The sequence below is a fragment of the Conger conger genome, chromosome 7 (assembly GCF_963514075.1).
Source record: "Conger conger chromosome 7, fConCon1.1, whole genome shotgun sequence".
NCBI lineage: Eukaryota > Metazoa > Chordata > Actinopteri > Anguilliformes > Congridae > Conger > Conger conger.
Window position 1 is genome coordinate 16051510 of NC_083766.1, and position 23958 is coordinate 16075467.

The 23958-nt window shown below is 39.5% G+C and overlaps 1 pseudogene; it reads left to right on the forward strand.

The window, feature by feature from the left end:
- LOC133132553 (uncharacterized) overlaps window positions 1–23573 on the forward strand; it is an 86493-nt pseudogene extending 62920 nt beyond the window's left edge.
- The last annotated feature ends 385 nt before the right edge of the window (window positions 23574–23958 follow it).

Here is a 23958-nt window from a genome sequence, read left to right on the forward strand (position 1 = left end):
GTGCGCCTTGATACACAGCTGAATATTTCTAGTTCACTGTATCTTTACATAGTTTTGGAGGAGTTCATGGACTGCTAATGACACTTAGGCCTATATTAGAAATACGACACTATGCTACCGCCTACTGTCAGAACTTTATAAGTATTTCAGACAGCTCTGAATTAGTGCTCATATTTGCCACCTAGTGTTGGTTGTGAGAACAACAAGTTGTTACTGTGGAAAAGCTATATGAAAATTATATTTTATTTACACTCAGTGAGCACTTTATTAGGTATTTATTACTTTTTTTTTTTTACTTCTACTGCTGTAGCCTATCCGCTTACAGTTATGATGCGTTGTGTGTTCAGAGATGCTCTTCTGCTTACCACTGTAATGTGTGGTTATTTGCATTACTGTCACCTTCCTCTAAGCTTTGACCAGTCTGGCCATTCTCCTCTGACATCTCTCATTAACAAGGTGTTGCTGTCTGCAGAACTGTTGCTCACTGGATTTCTTTTTGTTTTTTGCACCATTCTTTGCAAACTCTAGAGACTAGTGCGCGTGAAAATGCCAAGAGATCAGCAGTTTCTGAGATACCACCCTGTCTGCCACCAATAATCATTCCATGGTCAAAGTCACTTAGATCACATTTTTTCCCCATTCTGATGGTTGATGTGAACATTAATTGAAGCTCCTGACCCGTATCTACATGATTGTATGCATTGCACTGCTGCCACGCAATTGGCTGATTAGATAGTCGCATGAATAAGTGGGTGTAATAAAGTAAAAATGTGCCTAATAAAGTGCTCAGTGAGTGTATATGCAGATCTCCTGGCAATTGAAAAAGGAAACCACTGTATGCAACCGATTTAAAACTGAGGAATTATTCAATGTATATTGTTCAAACTAAAAACGTATAGAAATAGGCCTCGAACTGACATTGGAAGGATTAAAGTCTTTTTAATTTATTTGTCTTGCTACTTTTCCTAGCCTCTCCCAATGGGTGGAGCTAGGAGTAGATAAAGAGGAGAAAAATCAGCAATTGGAATGAGCCCTGTGAGAGGAAGAGATATTGCATTCTCTGGTAATAGACCACTAGGGGGTTATCCTGTCAGTGCTGTAAGCAGAATGTTTCTTCATGCTTACACAAACAAGACCAGCCAGGGGGGGATCTTACTCAGGAAAGTGATAGATTTAATTTTCTCCAGTAGTGATCTATCTCTGTGGGCGATTCCATAAGCAGCAGGCAGGTCTTCAATCCACCTCCCATTTGAAATAGGTTTAAAAGGGAAGGAGAAAAATTAAAGGCCTTTTCCCCCTTTTTTGCTGCTTTTTCCCCAAGACAACAAACAGTGCCGATACAGTGCAGTCTGTGTTCATTTGGCTCTATACTCCAGCCCACTGGATTTGAAATGAAACAATAAATATTAATATTAAAATGCACACTGTCACATTTAATTTGAGGGCATTTACATCCATATTGGATGATCCGTGTAGGGATTACACTTCCAATGTGCTTGAAGAGCACTGAGCTAAGCTGAGCTAAAACAACATAAATTGTTTCATTGTCAAAGCACTTACATACTGCACTGCAAGACATATGATGCCACCCCAGTGTGTGTGTGTGTGTGTGTGTGTGGGGGGGGGGGGGGTTATTTTGAATGATGATGACCTTTAATTGGCTTGCAATATAGTGAAATTGAAGAAGCCAATGCTTGGGCTGCCCCTCCCTGCCTTGGCAGACCGATGACCTTTTACTGTGCATTGAAGCTCTAGCTGTCTAGCTCTGTGCAAGACGGTTTGCTGCCTAGCAGAAAAACGCTCACCATGTTTAAAATTCCGGTTTTCCAAGATTCAAGAAGCACAACGGAACGTGGCAGTGGCTATCTGTTCTGCCGTACACCCGACGCTCGTTTGACTAAAAGGGTGAGGCTGAGAGCACAGGGCCACTGAACAGAGGAATGCTGGAGAAGGAGTTGAGGGAGTGTTCTGGGGCCCAGGGTTGATTTGGTGGTGGAGGAGTGGTGCCTTGCGTGGAGACTTTGGCCTCTAAGACCTGTCTCCTGGCACCTTGTTTCTGCAGGTCACTTTGACTGGTCCCATGAAGCCACTCTCTTAGGGAATCAGAGCACATGCAATTCAGTTATCTTCTTTTTTGCTTTGTAATTGAGATGGCATATACACTCACTGAGCACTTTATTAGGAACACCTGGACACCAGCTTGTTAATGCAAGTATTTCATCAGCCAATCATGTGGCAGCAACTAAATGCAAGATGGTCAAGAGGTTCGGCTGTTTTTCTGACCAAATGTCAGAATGGGCAAGAGATGTAATCTAAGTGACGTTGACCGTGGAATGCTTGTTGGTGCCAGACACGATGGTTTGGGTATCTCAGAAACTGATGAGCTCCTGTGATTTTAATGCACAATAGTCACTAAAATTCGAGAATGGTGCAGAAAACGAAATGCATCCAGTAAGCAGGAGTTCCATGTTGTTAATGAGAAATGTCAAGGCCAGACAGGTCGAAGTAAAAAAAAAAAAGTCTAAAATAACTAATAAAGTGCTCACTGAGTGTATCTACACTCAGTGACCACATTATCAGGTATGCCTTTCTAGTAGTGGTGGGGAGTCAACCCCAAAAGAATCGATTACTTGACTCTTTCACTCTCAGGGTTTAATTTATCAGTTATAACAATTCAATTATATAATTTTATCAAAATCCCAATCAGAATTCCTTTGTCTGCAAGGGCTTGGGATTGTACTGACGAATTGCAATGTCGAATTGCAATGTCATCAAGCATGTAAAAATCTGTTTATCAGTTGTCCAGGGCTGTATCCTCTTCATGACAGTGGGCAACCATATAATTCAGAACGTGGAGTTGACACTGAAACGTAAGACCTTTCTAAAACCATAATTGTCGTGTCTGAGCTTCAGCCCCCTCCCCCAATGTGATGAGGTGGTTGAAAAGTAATTGTTGAATGTGCCACATGCAAGCTACATATTTTGTATGAACTGTTATGTGACATGCTAGACTGACAAGCTAGAACCATGGGCTTGAATTAAAAGATGGCTGGATGAAGTAGAGTGGAAAGCAGCATAGATAATTTCAGAAACGTTGACTAATGAAACTCACTTTTGCATTTGAGAATTACTATATTCTCATTTTCATTGGTTTTAAAATATCTTGGGGTCTAAAAACCAATCGAAAATGTCTCAGAATATGAATAAAACATTCAATGTCAAATGTCCATTAAAAGCATACATACGATCGATGATGCTTTAAGATGAAACATTGATGCCATATTGAAAAATAATGCTAACACATTGTGGTGCACATACTGTACTATAATAATTCATTTTTGTACGTTTTGCTGTACTCTGTAGAGTATATCATCTTTTGTTGCATGGGCATGGGATGATATTTTACAAATGTCCTCATGCAAAGTTCATCATGAAAAGAGGGGAGTCGCAAAGTTTTAGTGCCTTCATTACAGCTATATACATATGCATGCATCATATTCCCACACATTACAAATTGCAACCTTATAGTGATTTGCATTGGAAAAGCAGTCTCACAATCCTTTAGTAAATCTTCCCCGAGGCAATGCCAATCCATGAACCTTGTTGTAAAGTGTGACCATTTTTTTCTGTTCTTCATTTGAAATGTCTTTAGTGTGTTGTATTATAAGACATAATGATAGTTTAATGAGGCTAGGTAATGTTTTGTTCTGTTGTTTTTGTTTTGCCATCAAATCTTGTTAGAATCAAGGGAGCATGCAGGGTAAGTTTAGGTAAAGGTGAATGCTTGGTCTCAAATGATATGAATCAGCTGGCTTCATCAACAGAGTCTTGTAATTGTTTTTACTGCTTATCGAGGATAACGTGAGATTAAAACCTAAATGAAAAAGGCCAGCAATCTTCATGAGTACTCAGAAGCAGAGTAATACACAGCTCTTAAAACAGGAGCAGTGATCTGAAGAGGAGCTTACCTGAATTTCTTTCATCTTTCAAAGAAGCACCACAACCTAGGCTTTCCAGAGGGAGGGGGAGGTGTCCTTGGTGTGTGTATGTGTGTGTGTGTGTGTGTGTGTACATTGAAGGGGGAGGGTACTCTTGATTTATATCAACCTCATTAATTTCCATCACCACAGAGACTGTCTGCATGTGGATTGGCAGATATTTGCCAGCAAGCTGATATGTATGCTAGCTTTTCTATGCCCACTCAATTGAGTCATCCTGCCTAATATCATGATTTGCTAGGGAGTGATTTGCAGCAGATATTCTTGCTTTCACAATCCTTACACCATCCTGGTCAATCAACCATTCCAATGCAGCCGTTCTGTTTAACTACCAGGACCAGTAGCTCACGTACATAAGTGCTTGATTCAAGCTACCAATATTAATGGACAAACATATTCAGATAACCTGAAGGTTGCACCCTGCTGAAACATGCAGTAATGTTAGCTTGACCAGCTTAAGAAATCAGCTGGTGAAGCTGGACATAAGCTGGTCTAGCTGAGTATGAGTAGTGCTGGTAGCTTGTCTGAGCCAATAGCTGGTTAACAAACTACCAGCTTGTTTCAAAACATAGCTTGAGCTGGTCAGACCATCTCAAGCTGGGAGCTGGTCTGAACTAGTCAACCAACTAAGCCATGTCGGGCTGGGAGCTGGTCTGAACTGGTCAACCAATTAAACCATGTCAAGCTGTCTCAAAGCCTAGCTTGAGCTGTTTTCTTCAGCAGGGAATGCTCTTTGATAGACTAATTTGACTCAGCTTTCATGTTCATGTGACATCAAAACAGACACCGGTTTTAATAAAATAAATTACACTACATTACATTATTGGCATTTGGCAGACGCTCTTATCCAGAGCGACGTACAGTTGATTAGACTAAGCAGGAGACAATCCTCTCCTGGAGCAATGCAGGGAGGGAGGCCTTGCTCAAGGGCCCAACTGCTGTGCGGATTTTATTGTGCCTAGTCAGTCATGTCCCAGTCATTCACCTTAACCACTACGCTACAGGCTGCCCCTACATGTATTAAACAAACATACAAACACAGAACATACACTGTTCGACAAAGATCTAATTGGTAGTAGCGTTCGTGGGCCTATTGGCCTGGTGGAATAACCAAACTGTTGCAAGTATCACTCGTCAGAGAGTGAAGCAATAAAAGTAACTACTAGGTTATTCACCGACTCAACCACGATGGTTAGTTACCTTAGAGTTCTGATGGAGAGAATTAGAGGGCTAGCTGCAAAGAGAGACTACGTGTGTAGTTTAAGAAGGCGACCCTATTCACGTAAAAAACACAGCTATTCACATAAACTCACGTCAACATAATGCATTTGATTGATAAAAAAATAAGACAAATAGAAAACACAGATTCACAATCTCAGTTAAAGTTCATTTTGGACTTCTAACAGTTAAGTGAGGAATTGCAGCAATTGTTAGCTTTTGTCGGTTAGCTACTGTGTACAAATTGACAATAATTTCACTGAAAACACGATATTTCAAGAAAAAGGTCGAAATTGTAGGGTTAGGCAAATTAAGTCCATCGCGCCTGCAAGGGTGGACTCACAACAGTGGAGTGCTCACATTTGCCATCTGGTGGTGGTTGTGTGAAAAACAAACCCTAAACCACAATGGATTGTCGGCAATCTTTCTACAAATGACTGCTCCGCCTGTTATAGGCCAAAATGCAACTGGCGGAACCTCACAGGTATTTCTTTTCCCAGTTGGCGACAATCTTGCTGCAGAAGCTGGGAGTTGAACTTAAGGGAAATATTATTTTAATCCCAGCCTGCATCTTTCAGGCACAAAGCCTACAGATACATGCATATAGGGCGACCTGTAGCGTAGTGGTTAAGGTAAATGACTGGGACACGCAAGGTCGGTGGTTCTAATCCCAGTGTAGCCACAATAAGATCCGCACAGCCGTTGGGCCCTTGAGCAAGGCCCTTAACCCTGCATTGCTCCAGCAGAGGATTGTCTCCTGCTTAGTCTAATGAACTGTACTGGATAAGAGCGTCTGCCAAATGCCAATAATGTAATGTAATGTAATGTAATGTATGTGCAACTGACTGAGTACTGCCCCAGTTGCAGGCCCTAAGAAAGAAGCACGACAACCCTCACATGCCTAAGAAAGTACACTGACAGCATGCATTGCTATTAACGATGGGGAAGCGGCACCTGAAATTCTTTATTCTCATCTGCTCCCAAATCCTTTGCAAACCTGTGCAGCTCCACACTCCACAGGGATGGCTTTGCTAGCATAACGATGCTGTTTGGCTTGATGCCCTCACACAGAGCCAGCTGCACTAAACAAAGAGAAACAAGACAAAGACAATTTATGAGCTCTTGGTTGCTGTGTTTCCTCAGTCGAAGACGCTGTACACTGGTAATAAACCGTCTGCTCAGAGAGTGAGCGCTGTGCTGGTGCAAAGAAAATGAGCTAACATGATTGCATCCAATGAGTACAATGCCTCTACTTTAATGGGAGTGATATACATGCTGAATGTTTTTGAGAGCAATGAAAATGACACTGAGAGTGAGTCTGTCATGTATGAATCCAAAAGGATCCTTTGAAAATCATAAAATGCTCCCCTGCACAAGATGTGAAAGGATACTATTGCAGCAAAAGAGACTGAACTTTTAAGAATACTGTAATAACACAGTAACAAGTTGATGGATAAAACACATCCAGAATGGGCCCACCAGTGGACAATCTGATTGTCACTGCTGGACTGTCTGATCGGGCAGTTGATTATATTTATTTTGGCTCAAATATGCCATGATTCTTTTGTTGAGAGTGCGGAAGAAACAGAGGAACCATGCCCAAACACAGGGATAAGGAACAAAATAGCAGACTTTAATATAAACAGGCAGATCCAAAGCATAGACTGATACTGAGCCCGGGGAAGCTCTGGAGAAGGAAATAATGGTAAACATTTGGGACAAGATAGGAAAACAATGGTGTTTTGTAAAAGTACTGAGAAGTTGGGGAGGAGTTCAGTTTAAGCTCCTCAATAGGAGGAGTTAGAGAAACAGGATAAAAGGGGGCTTCATTTGGAAAATAATTCAAATGTTTGGGGACTGCTTGAGAAACTGTTTGTGTGTACTGCTCTGCGCAGACCAGCCCGGGTTCTTTTATGTCACTGACAAGTCATAAATGATTGCCATTTATATAGCGCCTCTATACAAAGCGCTGCACAACTGATGCTTCTCATTCATCCATTCCTACACACTCTCACACACCAACGGTGATTGGCTGCTATGCAAGGCACCAACCAGCTCATCAGGAGCCTTGTCTTAGGTGTCTTGCTCAGATTTTTGACACACCTAGGGCGGGATCGAACCGGCAACCCTCCAACCCTCCAACACTGAGCCAATGTTGCCCATGTCGAGTCATATACAATAAACCCACTTGCATCAGACTCTGTTTATTTGTGTTAGAGTTTTGCAGAAGTTTTCATCAAGTGTGGAGAGAACACCCAGTCCATCTGGCCCATATTGGGGCATCTTATCTACCACACCCCAACACCAGACCTGAGTTTTGGGCAAAGCCTTTCTCGAGCTAGCTTCCTCAAGAAGGGTTTGCCAAAACATTGGCTCAGGCGTGGTAGTTAATTGATATATGAATAAATAAATGAAAAAACCAAAAACATATTGTTTGTGCCCCTATATGGTTTCTTCAGTTGTCACACACTTGATGTCTTATACAAAATATGCCTTCTACACTTCCTAGTTCCTATACCTTCAATTAGCATAGCAATCATAATTTGTTGTCATACTGTTGTTTAGGCTGCACCATTTTGGAGACTTGAGACATGACTTGGACTCCAGCTCAAAGACTTGAGACTTCACTTGGACTTGGACTTACATTTGATGTCTTGTGAACATCTCTGACTCACACTCGGCAAACAAAAAATGTCAGCCTGCATTGTGTTATTTATTGTAACGACCATAGATCTACAGAAATGCAAATTTAGCGAAATCATTATTGTTTTATAGATCTGCTCGTTGCATCCACAATCTTGCATTCTAGCATTTGGCTGGAGAGTTAATACATTTATTGTTTAAAATTAATTTGGACGTGCCTCAATACACAGTTCCAGGGTGAAGTCCTGATGTGCAGATCAGATTTCCTCACTCCAATTCTAACTTATTATTGTAGACTACAATAAAATGCTAAAATGATCTTGAACATCATTATTTGTGAAATGACAGTTACCGCACAGAATATTCATGAATATTTCTAGTTTACTGTATCTTTAGATAGTAGGCTAGTTTTGGAGCAGTTCATGGACTGTTCTTGAAACTTAGGCTTATATTAGGCATACAACATTCTGCTGCACCCTACTCTCAGATATTGCCAAATGAAACATGAAACAACTGTAATGAAACCTGTGTCATCCAAAAAGTTTGACTTCCACCTTTGTCATCCAAGTCTTGGAGATCATCCAGGTGCTTTTTTGCAAATGTGAGCTGAGCATTGATGTTTTTCTTGGTTAGCAGTGGTTTCCCCATTGATCTTAGCTGAGGCTACAGAGACTTGCAATTATTTGGATGTTCTTCTGGGATCTTTTGCAACTTCCTGGATAAGTTATTCTGGCAGGCTGGCCACTCTTGGGAAGGTACAGTACCATTCCCATTTTGAGATAATGGCTCTCATTTTGGTATGGCGCAGTCCCAGAGCCTTAGAAATGGTTTTGGAGTGTTCTAGTCAAAGTCTTTACTAAAAGCACAATACTGAGCCACTGTCGCAGGACCTAAAAAACCTACAAATATGTTTGAATAAAAACACTTCTGCAATGAAGAGTGGGCTAAAAGTCCTCACAGTGATGTGAAAGACTGATATGAATTACAGGAACCATTTGCAATTATTTCTGTGAAGGGTGGTGCAAGCAGTTATTCAATTTAAAGGGGCAATTACTTTTTCACAGGGGTGATGTGGGTGTTTGTTTGACTTTTCAGTAAATAATAAATAAGTTCACAATGTGTTTTGTGTTTCCTCGGGTTCCCTTTGTCTAATATAAGATCTGAACCCATTCAGGGTGACAAATACACAATAATTTCACCAAGGGGGCAAATACTTTTTCATGGTATTGTGTATACCTAATGAGGTCTTAGAACTATACATATTCTAAGAACAAAGGAGCAAAAAAAAAAAGAAAAACGCTGGAAGACCAATGCCTGGAAACTGGAACTTACTTCTGAAAGGAACATAAGCCAGCTGAGACAAAAGTCTCTGGAAAGAAACTTTATATTTGAGCTCAATTAGCTTTCACACGCTTGATTCTTATGGGTGAGAGAGAGAGAGAGAGAGAGAGAGAGAGAGAGAGAGAGAGAGAGAGAGAGAGAGAGAGAGAGAGAGAGAGAGAGAGAGAGAGAGAGAGAGAGAGAGAGAGAGAGAGAGAGAGAGAGAGAGAGAGAGAGAGAGGTCTGCAAGCTTGACAAGTCTGCAATATGGCACATAATGTTTAAATGTTTAAAACATTTAAGCCTGGCACAGACTGCCACCCCTGAAGTTTCTGTGGTCTGCTTTCTTCACCAGGCATAACTATATCGAGAGGTAATGTTAGCCAATACATTTATGTGAAAATCATAGCCAAATCTAATGTTAGTCAAAAAACAACTGTGAAAAACATGTGGTGACAAATCACTGGGGTAAGAAAAACTGTTGAAAAAGCAAGACAAATGATAATGTAGATGGAGAACAAAGCAAGGTTAAAAAACTAATTGCATTTAAATGACAAGTGGAAGCTCAATGATAATGGCAAGTGTTGTGAAAGGCTGGTAGCCTGCCTAATTACAATTTTTGTTCATTTAATTGCATTGCAAAATCAATTTTGTTTTAAAATAAAGATTGAAAAGATTTTCTACAAAGCATGCTCATACAGTTCTGAGATTTTCATTTTAAGATTGTGTGAAAAATGACAGGTAAATCTTTTCATCCACCAGACACAGTGGCTGGTTCAAAAAAGGTAGCTTCAGACCCAGTGAAGTACAAGCCATTTTTAGAATGAAGACTGCCTCTGGTACAACTTAGTTAAAGTTGTAATTTAGTTAAATCTAAATGCCTTGTGTATTTTCAAAACCAAATATCTGCATTAAAAATCTGTGAAAAAGTAATTTCCCCTTTAACCTTAATTAAACTGCAATTGAACACTTCCTATATGTTGATATTAGTCTTTCACATTGCTGTGGAGGTATTTTAGCCTACTTTTTGCAGAACTACTTTAATTGAGACAAATTCATAGGTTTGGAATAGAACAAAGGAAACTCCAGAAGAGATGAGGGAAAAAAAAGTCTTCCAAGGGCACAGTGACAACAAATCTAGGAAGTCACACATGATCCCAGAAGAACATCCAAAGACCTGCAGGTCTCTCAAGCCTCAGCTGCATCAGTGTTCATGACTCTACAATTACATTACATTACATTACATTAATGGCATTTGGCAGATGCTCTTATCCAGAGTGACGTACAGTTGATTAGACTAAGCAGGAGACAGTCCTCTCCTGGAGCATTGCAGAGTTAAGGGCCTTGCTCAAGGGCCGAACGGCTGTGCAGATCTTACTGTGGCTACACCGGGGATTGCACCACCGACCTTGCGGGTCCCAGTCATTTACCTTAACCACTACGCCACAGGCCGCCACAATAAGAAACAGACTGGTCAAATACGGGATTCATGAGAGAGTAGCAAGGTGGACCATTTTGAATAATATGGGTGCCATTATGTCTGGCGTAAAGCAAATATAGTATTTCACAGTAAGAACATCATACCAAAGATAAAACATGGTGATGTTAGTGTGATGGTGTGTGGATGTTTTGCAGCCTCGGGACCTGAACCATTTGTCATTATTGAAGGAAACATTAATTCTGCTCTGTATCAGAAAATTCTGGTCATCTGCCCATGAGCTGAAGCTGAAGAAAAATTGGCTCATGTAACAAGACAATAATACAAAACACAAAGGCACAAAGTCTAATTGACTGAAAATAATCAAAATAAAAGTTTTGGAGTGGTCTAAGTCAAAATCATGACTTGACTCGAATAGAGATGCTGTGGCAGAACCTGAAAAGAGCAGTTCAGACTTGTCTTTATGAAAGCAGAAGAGTGGGTTAAAATTTCTCCACAATGATGTGAAAGCTTGATTTCAAATTATAGGAATTATTTAGTTGCAATTATTGCAAAGAAAGGTGGTGAAACCAGTTATTACATGGAAGGAGGAAATTACTTTTTTCACAGGGGTGACATGGATGTTTGATAACTTGTTTCATTAAATAGATGAAACAATCACATACAATTTTAAAAATAAAACCAAGCATGAAAAACGAAATAGGCTAGGGATTTTCAAATCTGGACCTCAAATCCAGCCCTGGTTTTATTTTCGCATGGGTAATTAACAGAACAATTAATGCTACTGATTGACTTTTGTGACTCCCAGGTAAAGGGAGAGTGGAAAAGCAGCAGTTCTCAGACCTCGAGGGCGGTGATTTGATGATCCCTGGGCTACAGGATTTATACTCCATGGAAGGAGATCAACAAAAGACTGAGCTAAGCATGGACTGTATTTCATAGGCTAAATGAGTTGGCGCCAAGTAGCTACTACTCCCAGACACATACACACTTTAAACCCAAGATAACACAGTGGCTAGCTAGAGTTTTTCTATTACATTATTTTCATTTGGGAAGTTTCATTTTTGGAAGTTGGCAGCCTTAGCTAGTCCACACTCATTTTTTTGCAAGTCATGATGGAGCTGGCCAGCTAACAACGTGGCAAAGAACTAACTTTTGCACATTGTAATATCTTCTCTTCTTGATTTTGTGAACAGCTGTTTGATATTTTTGGACAAGTTATTAGCAGATCGCTTGAGTTTTATTTGCCTTAGCTCCTGTTCCTTTCATCCCATTATGAGGACAAGAGGTGACCTGTTGGCCATGTAAAGTTACCATGTAACGTTTTTTAAATTATTTTTTACAAAATGTAATTAGTGTTGTATTATCTAAAGTGTAACAATAATGAAATTATTTCATCCTTAAACCTTAAAATATTATATGGTAGTGACAATTACCTTATTTTCTTGAAATAGCAGATGCCTGATTTATCTAGCTGGTATTAACACTGTCACTGCCATTTTTCCATGTAGCTAGAGCTAGTGTTTATGACTAGCCTAACAAACCATAGCTGCTGATCTAGCTGTAAGTTTTCTGATTATGTACACCGACCTAGCTGGTCTCTTTTTGTCCGCACAAGCTTTACTGCATCCGACACATTTTCACAAATTGAGTGCTTGCCACATTAGTGCTATCTGTGTGCTGTCCTATTTTTTGAAAGCCTAACAAACTACATTGTTAGAAACATAATGTTATTAGCTAAAATGCTTCAATACCAAACCACAAGCTGGTTCTTGGTTCAGCTGAAGTTATACTGTATTTTTTTGCTCACGGATGGGGATCACAAATTTACTGTGCAACCGGATTACCGATACTGGTCAGAGAAGTTTGTATGTGGGCGCGACTTGTTCTAGAGAGCCTATAAAAAATATAGTTAATATCATTCATATGTACAAGTACTTTTGTAGAAGTATGCAGCGGTGAAACGGACAAAAATCTTAATTCCTCCTGAGTAAACAATGGAAATTCTATCGTTTCTCCGAGTTACCACATTTTTAGAATTGCATTATTTTGTTTGTTTTGTCACCCACGTTACATAATACGGAACTGTTGTTGCTAAAGCAATGGATTGTAAAATAGGTTATACAGATAGTACCGTGAGTTTTAACGCTTTCAAATGGCACATGCTGTCACCATCATGATTGAAAATTAAAAACTGTTAAAAACAGAATGAATTCTGAAGGCCCAGCCCTGTTGAATATTAAGGAGTTAAAGAATAAATTAAAAAAACAATATATTTTGAGCATGCATGCCTTTCTGTCAGGTATTTTGAAAAAATGTTTCATTATAACGATATGCAGCTGGTTAATGCTGATGTGGTTCACAGAAAGACTAATAAGATCATTTGTGTTCAGACAGACATTTCCCTGTCTACCTACTCATGTTGTGTGTTGTTATGCCTCCAGTCCTCTCCTTTTGTAACTGTTTGGTTATTGCCATTTTATTAAAAAATTTTATTTCTGTATAATGCATTTGAATTGATTTGCAATTATTGATGAATCAGACAGCCAATCGATGGCTCTTTCCTGAATGCTTATTTTATTTTCCCTGTTTACAATGTTGTATAATCTCCACTACGCTCTGGGTTTTCCTATAGCTTAGTGTTTATCCTAAATCCGATTTCCTGTGTGCTGTGTTGTACTATGTTTAATAGATAGAAATTACATAAATGTTAGAGACCGATAAGGCTCTCCTCTTCTGATTCGACTACTGTTAATGCTTGTGGTCAGTGGTTTGGATGGCAGAACATTAAAAGCTATGCCACTGTTTCAGGTTTCTAATTTTCTGCAGCCAAAATAACTACATTGTGTTTATCTCTGTATGGCACACAAATTAGATACCTTGAGTGACAGGATGCATTATGCTGTTTGCTTTAAAACACCTTTCTCCCTCAGGCTGAACAATCAAGTTGTCCAAAAATTGTTTCCTGTGTTCTTTAACTGCCCAGGTCCGCTTTCTACTATTTTATGTTCCAAGGCCCTGTCTGGCAGGAAAATTGTGGAAATAGAAATAAACATGTTTTGTTTCCATTCACTCAATTCCCTCAAAACAAGTGTCACTTCTTTTCGATCTTCTCATGACAGACCTTGCACCAGTCATAGTTAGTCGGTTCATTGCTTTAGAAAAGCTATCATCTCTCCCTCCCACCTTTCCTCCCTTTTCGCCTCTCTTGTTCGCTAACTCCGTTGCCATTCTCTCACTGCTTCTCATATAGTAAGCCTGTTTCCCGCAATTGAAGTGGGAACAAATCTGCCGATGCAGGATACATCTTTCTCCTTCTGGCTCTGCTCAAAGGTATCTGCAGCTTGCATGTTATGATTTATTAACTTTGTGTTGGAGTGGTCTCACAGCACTTCTCTTTATATTCTACGTCACAAAGCAGATTACTCGTTATTTCCCCTTGTTTTGCAATTCAAAATTGTAAACTAAATTTACATTTCCTTGCTATACTGCATCTCCTCAAACAAAGGTATTAAAATGCACATTATGACATGTTCTATTGGACATTAGAATATACAAATAAACTGTTCCAGCAGAGCTGTCCACTGTGCGAAAATGTATCCCAGAAATAAAACCGTGAGGGGAAACGGAACATCCCTGTTGCTTTTAGGGTTTTCTGTGTGACATCTGGGTGGACCAATACTTAAGGTGAACTGATTTGAACTGATCTTAAAGGAAAACACCAACATTTTGGTAAATATACCTTTTTTCTGACTTTCTAGATGAGATGTTCGATTTCATTTTTATTTTTGTACATTCACTGGCTCAATTACCATGTTAGCATAACATGTTAACTTAGCATAAAGACTTGAAGCCTATAGGAGTCAGTAGCCTACCTCCTTCAAAGTGAAGAAATACACCTTACAGCAACTCCGAAGCTTATTTAGACAGGATACAAGGATTGAAGTGTATTTGAAATACACCTGAAGGAAACAATTTACATGAGTGAGGTTGTTTTCGAAGAACTTAGACGCTTGGAACTATAACCGCTGAACACACGTGTCTTCTTCCTTCTTCCACTGGTTGAGTGTAGTGATCCCCACACCTTCTGAAGGAACTCCAAAAACAACATCTCTCATTTGCACATGTATTTCAAATACAGATTTTTATATTTCACTTGGGGACACCAGTGACCTCATCCCCCAGTGCAAGAAAGTGCGGTGATGTACAACAGGCTGCCCCTCTCTGAGAATATTGCAGCAGTGACCCAGGCATGCAGGTTCTTCATGTACAACATCCAGAGAATTTGTCCCTTTCTCACCACCACCTCACCTCCTTGTTAAAGCCCCTACAAATGATCCAGAATGCCATGGCTTATCTGGTATTCAAAGTCTCCAGGCACTCTCACGTCAACCCCCCTGAAGCCTACAGGTCTCACCAGCATGACTAGAATACAGGATTAGGATGTCTATTTATGAATTATACAGCAATTACACCTCTTGAAGGACCGCAGAAATCCACAACATAGACGTCAAGTCAATAAAAGATAACTTGTTCTTCATCTCCAATGATAAAAAATAAAAAGTTTATCTCCCATCCTGATTGCTAATTTTATTTAATTGGGCGTCTACCAAATGCATCTAGAATAGGCATAAAAATTGATGGCCCTGTGCTTATTTGATGCAGATGTTCTGTCTGGAGAGTGAGTAAGACTAAACACACTTATTTTACACAAAAACACTGCACCAAATAACTCTTTATGCCGGTTTTCCTAACTTCTATGCAAGTACTTATTTGGTTATGCAGACAGCCACAGGTCCAATGTGTTAAGTAGATAAATTCACAGAGTACAAACCCAGAGCAGCTGTTTTTACTTCAGCATGTAACAATTTTGGAAGGGATCCATTCTGTGCTTGGTGATTCATCCCCCTGAAGTAGCAAAAGTTGATTCCTCAGGCTGCACCTTTCCCTTCCTACTTGACTGTTATGATTAGCCATGTACACTATGCGTATGCTATAGGTTATAATTTGACTTGTGTTTAATTATTTTAGTATTCGGTGTATTCTAGCTGCCAACCAAGGCAATCTGCAAAGCCTTTCTTGTCCCTTATACGTTATTATGCTGCACTTAATATGAAAAAACTAGAACCTGCCGTTTGAAAATATAAAGACAGATTTGATTTTGGTATATGACTGTCTACATATCACATATTTTTCCTCACATATTAATCAGTCCCCAGCAAATTCTTTGTTCACTCTGCTACATTTCCACAAACAATGATAGCTACAAAATAATGATCATTGTTTCAGTCAACCATATTTATGTTCATCATTCTGTATCTTTCTGTATCAAGAGTGGGATTTTCTTTTTATTCTATTGTGCATTTTTAAAATTGCATCCTTATTATCTTACAAATTATCCATCTTGTTCTGTTGAAAGTATCCCCACTGGCTGCTATCCTTTGAAAGAAACTTTGAAAAGGAAGTGTAGTTATGTGGTATCATAGCGATTGAAAATTCTATGAAATTCATCTGTTATTCACATCTCCTTGCCAATTTATGTTATACATTTTTATCTTGATACAAACATAAATTTGCCTTTTCATTTTCATTTTTTTTTTCATTTGTCCTTCATAAATTCTGTCTTTGTTTTAAGCGGAGTAAAGCCACATTGTATTGTGCAATGAAATGTATGTAACAAAGCAAATAAATGAATAAATAAATAAAGAATACATTTTTAACTTGCAGCGATTTCTTCCCTCCTCTCCTCTACCAACCACGTTTTTGATGTCTTTGAAAATAGTGGGTCCCTTGAAAAAAGGCCTTTGTCTTTGCCCTTGCTTGTTATTATTGTTTATTATGTTTGTCAATCACCCGGATCGCCTGCCATTTCAGTGCATATCTCATACATATGCATGCACCCTCATTACCTGACTTGCTCACAGGCTGCGGGGTTCTGTTGTGGTGCCAGCCTTTGTTCTAGGGCCTCGCAATCGGTGACTGGAGCAGACTAGCACATTGTTTCCCTTGATTTGGACTGTGTAAAGTGAACATGTGGGCCTGCATGATAACTGCAGCAGTGTGATAGGTCCCCCACAATTACTAGTTTGTAGCAGAGGATGATGCTTCCCCTTGAGGTTAATTGAAGTTTTATTTCAGCTCAATGTACATACCCCTCTGCATGAAATATGAATTTAACAATGGAATGCAATGTACATTATGCTGATCTAAGACTCAAACATTAATTGATTTACATGGAGTAACAAAGGAAGATGAGTCTACATGAAAACAAACCTGCACATGAAAGCAATAATAATACTAGTTATTTATTATTATTATTATTATTATTATTATTATTATTATTATTATTAGTTGAGGTTAGTCCTTTATCAGAGGTTATTTTGAAGGCAAAAATGATGGTGATTGGATTGATTGGCTCCTTTGTTTCTGTTTATATAGAGTCTATTCATCCAGCTAAATATGAATATGGTGCAGTCCATAAATATTTGTGTTGTTTTGGCTTTATACTCAATGAATATGAGGATAAACCGGATTAGCAGACTGTCAGCTTTAATTTGTAGGTATTTACATCCATGTCAGGTGAACCATGTAGGAATTGCAGCCCTGTTATACATACTTTTGGTCTCCCATTTTGGGAGAACAAAAGTAATTGGACAATTGGCTGCTCAGATTTTTTTGGCCATGTTGTAGCTGAGTGTTTCTGCGTCAGTACTTCATGCACAAGAAAAGTAACAAAAGGTGTGCAACTTGCATTTGCGGTTATCTCTCAACTTGAGGACCAAAAAAGCTGTCAATGCCAGTGACGATGGGGTGGGAAAATCCAAATAAATTAATCAGAGACAAAGCCAAAACATTGGGTGCATCAGAAAAAACAATGTTTGGTACATTGGCAAGAAGCAGAAATGCACTGGCAAGCTCAGCAATAGCAAATAAACAGTTGTCGATGACCAAAGAAAAAATCCCTTTTCAACAGATAAAGAACATCACTGCAGGATGTAGACCTAGATGATGAAAATAAAGAGAAGAATACAGATTTTGTATATCAGTGGTATGTGCCATGATCACAGCAGCCAGGCCAGAGTTTGCTAAACACATTTGAAAAACTGGGTTATTGCTAAAAACTAGTCTTATGGACAGACAAGATGAGTATTAGCCTAACCTCTATCAAAATGTTGGAAAGAAAAGTGTAGAGAAACATCTTTAAAACATGCTGAACGTAGTGCTATGGCAATAGCATGTGTGGCTGCCACTTGAACTGGGTCACATTTTTGGTGATGTCACTGTTTACGGCAACAGCAGGATGAATTGTGCACTGTTCAGATTAATCCAAATGCCTCAAAGCTCATTGGATGGTGTTTCACCTTGCAGCAGGAGAATAACCCAAAACATACTGCTAAAGCAACCTGGCAGATTTTCAGAGCCTTTCAGAGAATTCTTGACTGGCCAAGACAATCATTTGAATTCAAGTGAACACACATTTCACTTGCTGAAGACAAGCCTGAAAGTAAAAATCCCCGAAACACACATCTGGTTGCAGTGCAGGCCTGGCAGAGTATGACCAGAGAAGATACCCAGCCTCTGGTGATGTCTATGGGTTGCAGACTTCATCAAATGCAAAGTAATTACGACCAAGTAGTAAACATGACAAATTTAAGATTATAAGAATTTGTCCAATTACTTTTGGTTGGTCCCCGAAAATTGCGGGATTATGGATAAAAGGAAAAAATTACAACATTTTTGAGTATGGATTCCAACATATTGATTACTGGCAGTCTGCACTTACCCTACCCCTCACCTTCATTGTTTCACAGCCAAAACAGCAAAAATTATGTCACTGTCAAAATAATTACAGGCTACACTGTATATTGAAGCAATTCCGGTTAAATCCCCCGCTCAAGGGCACAATGGCGGAGTCCTATCTGGAAATTGAACTTGTAACCTTTCAGTTACAAGCCCAGTTCCCCAACTATCATATTCTGCTGTCACCCTACTCTGATAGAATACTTTATACAAATGGTACATTTGGTCCCTAATGCACTCTCTGAGACTGTTAGAGTTGGTTTCACTGAGGGAATTTTGCTGTGTGCTACAGAATATGGTAACTCTTGACCCACAACAGCTAGAGACCTTGGTCATTAACTTAATGAGGTAATGCTGAGCCAAGGTAATGGTGAGGGCTGTGGTTCACCTATAGTAGAAGACCAGAAGTGTGCAGAAGTGGCTGGTTATGTCCCTGGAAATTAACTTGAATAGTCATCCGTTCTAATGCTGATCTTTGCTCAAGTAAAATCTTAACTGCATAAGTGTAGTACCGACCGTATGATGCAATATTCTACTTTAAACTGCAGGATTAAATGATCTGCTCTGAAAAACAGTGATATGATAATAAGGTGTGAATGAATGTGCAACACCTGAACCTGTTTCTGTGATCTTCACACCCCCAAAAACACTTTCAGAAAGACAGTTGTGAGGTGGATAGAAAAAAAAAGTCTGTTTTGTGCTGTCATGACAACAAGCATATGCTTGGTAGCATGTTCATCTTGGGAAGTGTGAGGTAGAATTGCAATTGCAATTCAGGAAGGAGCTCTCCATCTCTCAGTGCAAACAATTAACTCAAAAATGTTATGTAGTGTATATATATTATATAGTGTAAGTAAAATAAGTCACTTCAACCTGAAATAAATAAATCTGAGTTATTATTATTATTATTATTATTATTATTATTATTATTATTATTATTTTAACGATGTACAATTCAGGATGAAACAGACTGATATTTCAAAATGTATATTAAAATTGAGTTCCCTCTGTCAAAAAATGTATGAACTACAAAGACACATTTCTGTCCTTGTCTTTGTCTTTAGCTAGCTTTGTCTTTAGCTAGCTATTTGTCCTTAGCAAGTATATGAGCCAATTAGTATATTTTCTTATTTTTTATTTGATTTGCTTGAGTAATTCTAAGTATTCAGTATTCATGTCCCTTTAAGAGATTTCACAAATCAAGTTTTGATTTGTGAGCACCTAATAATAATCAATAAAATAATGGCTGTCCATGTTCATAATGCAGCTAACACGGATGTGGCAATAAAAAGGCTACAATTCAGGCTGCTTTGCGCACACACTTAATCTCAGGGCACAAAGTATCGATTGACTGGTGTCAGTGGCAAAATGGACATCCAAGATCCTGGATTCTGTCGATCTGAATGAAGAGGTCTTAGGACTGTGCTCCGGGAGAAGCTGATGCTTTTTTTTTGGCTAGCCTTCGAAAAAGCCCATTGGATGTGTCCCTTATGTGTCCCTTTGTGACCAAATAATGGAAATCTTCAATATTATGGATGTGTTTTGCATCTACAAGTCTTGGGGCTCTTGTTAAGGTCTGTGGAATCATGAACGACTGTAGGACCAAGTCTTTTGGATACAGATTACCTTCCACTTGCCTATAGATTCATGTTCAGGATTTATTGATTAGGCCTCTATTTATTTCATTTTTTTAATTCTATTTGAAATACACGTAAACTTTTTTTATTTTAATGACTTTTATTTTGTTCTCTATGTATAATAGGAATGACACATATGATGCTGTATTTCCCTTTTGCGAAATTAACTCTCACAAGACAATTTCCAATTTGCAAAACAGTTTTCACCATAGATGATGATGTAGGGGTCATAGATACATGTCCATAGATAATAATGTCCCCAGCCATTCTAAAGCAATTTTATTTTTCCTGGCTTCCTTTTTAAAGCTTCCAGATGGAGCAGTATTTTTTTTTCTCTCATATTGCCTGTGGGTTTATCACAAAAAAATAGGTACATCAAAAACATATTGTTACTGAAAAATCTTTCAACAATCTGATTGCTAATAATTTTACCATCAGCCATTAAGGGAGTTAAGGGCATTTTCATATTAGCCATACTTTTACTTCAAATTGAAAACAGATTTTGTCTGTTATCATCTCCTGTGGTGTGATAGTTCCCTCTTGTGACATATACTATATTACTTAAAATGAGCTGTGTTTATCAGAAAGTGATGAGGTATCTCGTCAACACACTGCTCAGTGGGGAAATAAAGTAACTTTCAGCTACTGTTCACTGAAACTGTCACATCTGCTTTTATGGAGATTCCTTGAAATCCTCAGAAGAATCAAAACACCTTTTTTTTTTGGAACTCTGAAACCCTGACCCATGCAAAAGCTAACATGATCTTGCACCGATTTTTTATGCCCTAGAAATCGGTTCACATATACCTTATCCTGGATAAGCGCCACTCTGCAATTATAGAATATTGTAGAAATATACATAATGAACAGATATATTAAATACTAGATGTATTTACACATAATCTGTTGGCAATGGCAAAAAGCGATGGAAAGAAACACTCACCGAGCACTTTATTAGGAACATTTTAACTTTATTACACCTACTTATTCATGCAATTATCTAATCAGCCAATTGTGTGGCAGCAGTGCAATGTATACAGTTGTGTATATACAGGTCAGGAGCTTCAGTTAATATTCACATCAACCATCAGAATGGAGAAAAAATGTGATCTAAGTGACTTTGACCATGGAATGATTGTTGGTGGCAGACAGGGTAGTTTGAGTATTTCAGAAACTGCTGATCTCCTGGGATCACACTAGTCTAGATTTTTCAAAGAATGATGAAAAAAAAAGTCTTAAAACCACACATTACAATGGTGGTTTTGCAGAAGAGCATCTCTGAACACATAGCGCATCATAACTGTAAGTGGATAGGCTACAGCAGTCAACATCTAAAAAATAAGCCTAATAAATACCTAATAAAGTTCTCAGTGAATGGAAATATGAACAGATATTAAATAATAGATGTATTTATTATTATGTATTATTTATGAAAGAATTGGTTTTGGTTAGGTTATAGGCAGAGTTTGACATTTGTGCTGGGGGGGCAGCTTTTTAAATGTTTTTTTTTTTGCACATGCAGACCACAGACAAGTAGGCAAAACAAATAATTTAGCAACAAATACAAATAGATAACTAACGGCATGTTTATATTGCATGGGTATGGCAAATGCTACATTTACAAAAAAAAAAAAAAAAAGCCTACCTAGTGCAGTAGAAGCCGCCTGTTTTTCCGACTGCCATAGGTGTTCATTATCTTCTCTTCAGACTGCGTTGAAGTCAGTTCGTTCTCAATATGCAGCAGAGCAAGATCAGAGAATCTCTCCTGAGCCATTAAAGATCTGAGCCAGGTTCTTATTCTCCTCATAACTGAGAAGCTTCTTTCTGATATTGAAGAGCCAATGGGCAGGGTGAGTGCCAGCTGTGGTAGTCGGAAAAAGTTTGGATGGCTGTCCTTGCACACTTCCTCTATAAGCTTCTCAAGGGTGATTGGAAATGTGTACAAAATGTCCATTTCATGTCACAAGCTGAGGGTGGATCTTAAGGCTTGCATATGTGTTCAGAAGTTCACCAATGCCCTTTTTGTCATACTTCATCACAGTGTCAGATGCCACACTTAGGGCCAGAGCTTCATTTGAAAATCGCCTGTCCAGGTCTACCAGCATAGGCCTAGTGTCCAAGACAGGGAAATACAGATGCCATTTAAATGTCTGACTCCCTGTGTATCTCCTCGTTCTCATCTCGCTCTCCAAGTGTGGACGCGACTGCATATTGTGAAAGATCGCTTGATTCTTTTCTGCTTTGAGGTGGTTGGGGGGTCGTTCTCTTCAGGTGATGAAACACCAGCAACATCCTGTCAAAACGCACATGCTATCCCGTGCCTCATCGTCCACTCTGCAATGTTACAATTGCATTCCCAGGCTCTTCACAGCAGAGGCTGCATCTGCAAATTTGTGGCCCATAATCTCTTGTGAGTTACGTGCCCGTCATGTTGTCATGTGCTGATGCAACCCACTGGCCTCCACGGACCACGTATCTCCCTGCAGCATATTGTGATTTGACAGCATAGAGACATCGCCTTTTCCTTGGGCTTAAGACCCAATGCCTTCTCTGTTGACTGTACACGATTGAACGAGGACCAGATTGAGTTTATATGTCATGCAATAAACATAAACAGCAAAGGGGTGTTCCTCCCTAATTCGCTGCTGCATGCCACTTCAATATCTTGACATGAAGGGGGCTCCGTTGTAAGACTGAGCGATTACAGGAATATCCTGCAGCCAACATAATCTTAAACCGCTCTTTATCCCATCATCATCCCCACAGCACTACGGGAATCAGACAATAATGCAAATAAATCACTCTTTAACTTGTAGCCCCTCTTTATATCTGATACAAACAGAAAGGTGTTCAGTCTTTGACGATTTAGCTATCGGTGATAACAGCGGAAAAATGGCCGTCTCACGCCGTCACCCAGTGCAAGGAACCTCGGCGTGGTGATGGACAGCAGATTGTCCCTTTCCAAGAACATTGCGTCGGTGACCCGGTCTTACAGGTTCTTCCTATACAACATACGGAGAATCCGCCCCTTTCTCACCCCTACTCGACCCAGCTCCTGGTCCAAGCGATGGTTCTGTCCCGCCTGGGCTACTGCAATTCCCTCTTGGCTGGCCTCCCAGCGTCCGCCATCAGACCCCTCCAACTTATCCAGAATGCAGCAGCTTGTCTGGTCTTCAACCTTCCCAAATACTCACACGTCACCCCCCTGCTTACTTCCCTCCACTGGCTGCCTGTCATGGCTCGCATCAAATTCAAAACATTGGTGCTAGCCTTCCAAGCAGTTAAGGGGTCTTCCCCAGCTTATCTACAAAAAATCATCAGACCCTACACCCCTGCCAGACCTCTTCGTTCAGCCTCCACAGGCCACTTGGCACCTCCCCCTCTCCGAACCTCCAGCTCACGCTCACGACTACTGTCTGTTCTGGCTCCACGGTGGTGGAACGAACTCCCGTTGAGGTCAGAACTGTAGAATCTCTCCCCATCTTCAAGCGCAAGCTGAAGACACACCTCTTCAAGCAGCACCTCTCCCCATCCCTCCCTACCTCCCTGTGAACCTTAATTGTTGTTTCTGTGACTTGCTTTGTGTCTCTGTATTTTTAGTTGGCTAGGTAAGCAGTGTTTGGATAGTTAACTTTGGTCACTTTTGCTCTGTTGTTTGTTTGTTTCTTCGTTCAAAAAAAAAAAAAAGGCCCTCGTCCTTATCTTTGTTGTACAGGTAGCAGTTGAAATTGTACTTCCCTCTAGGGTCTTTCAGCGAACTTATCCCTGGTTATGGGTATGCACTTTGTTGTACGTCGCTCTGGATAAGAGCGTCTGCCAAATGCCAATAATGTAATGTAATGTAATAACCAACAAAAAACTGTCTCTTGAATGGCATTGGCTATTTCCTCACAAACTAACTCAG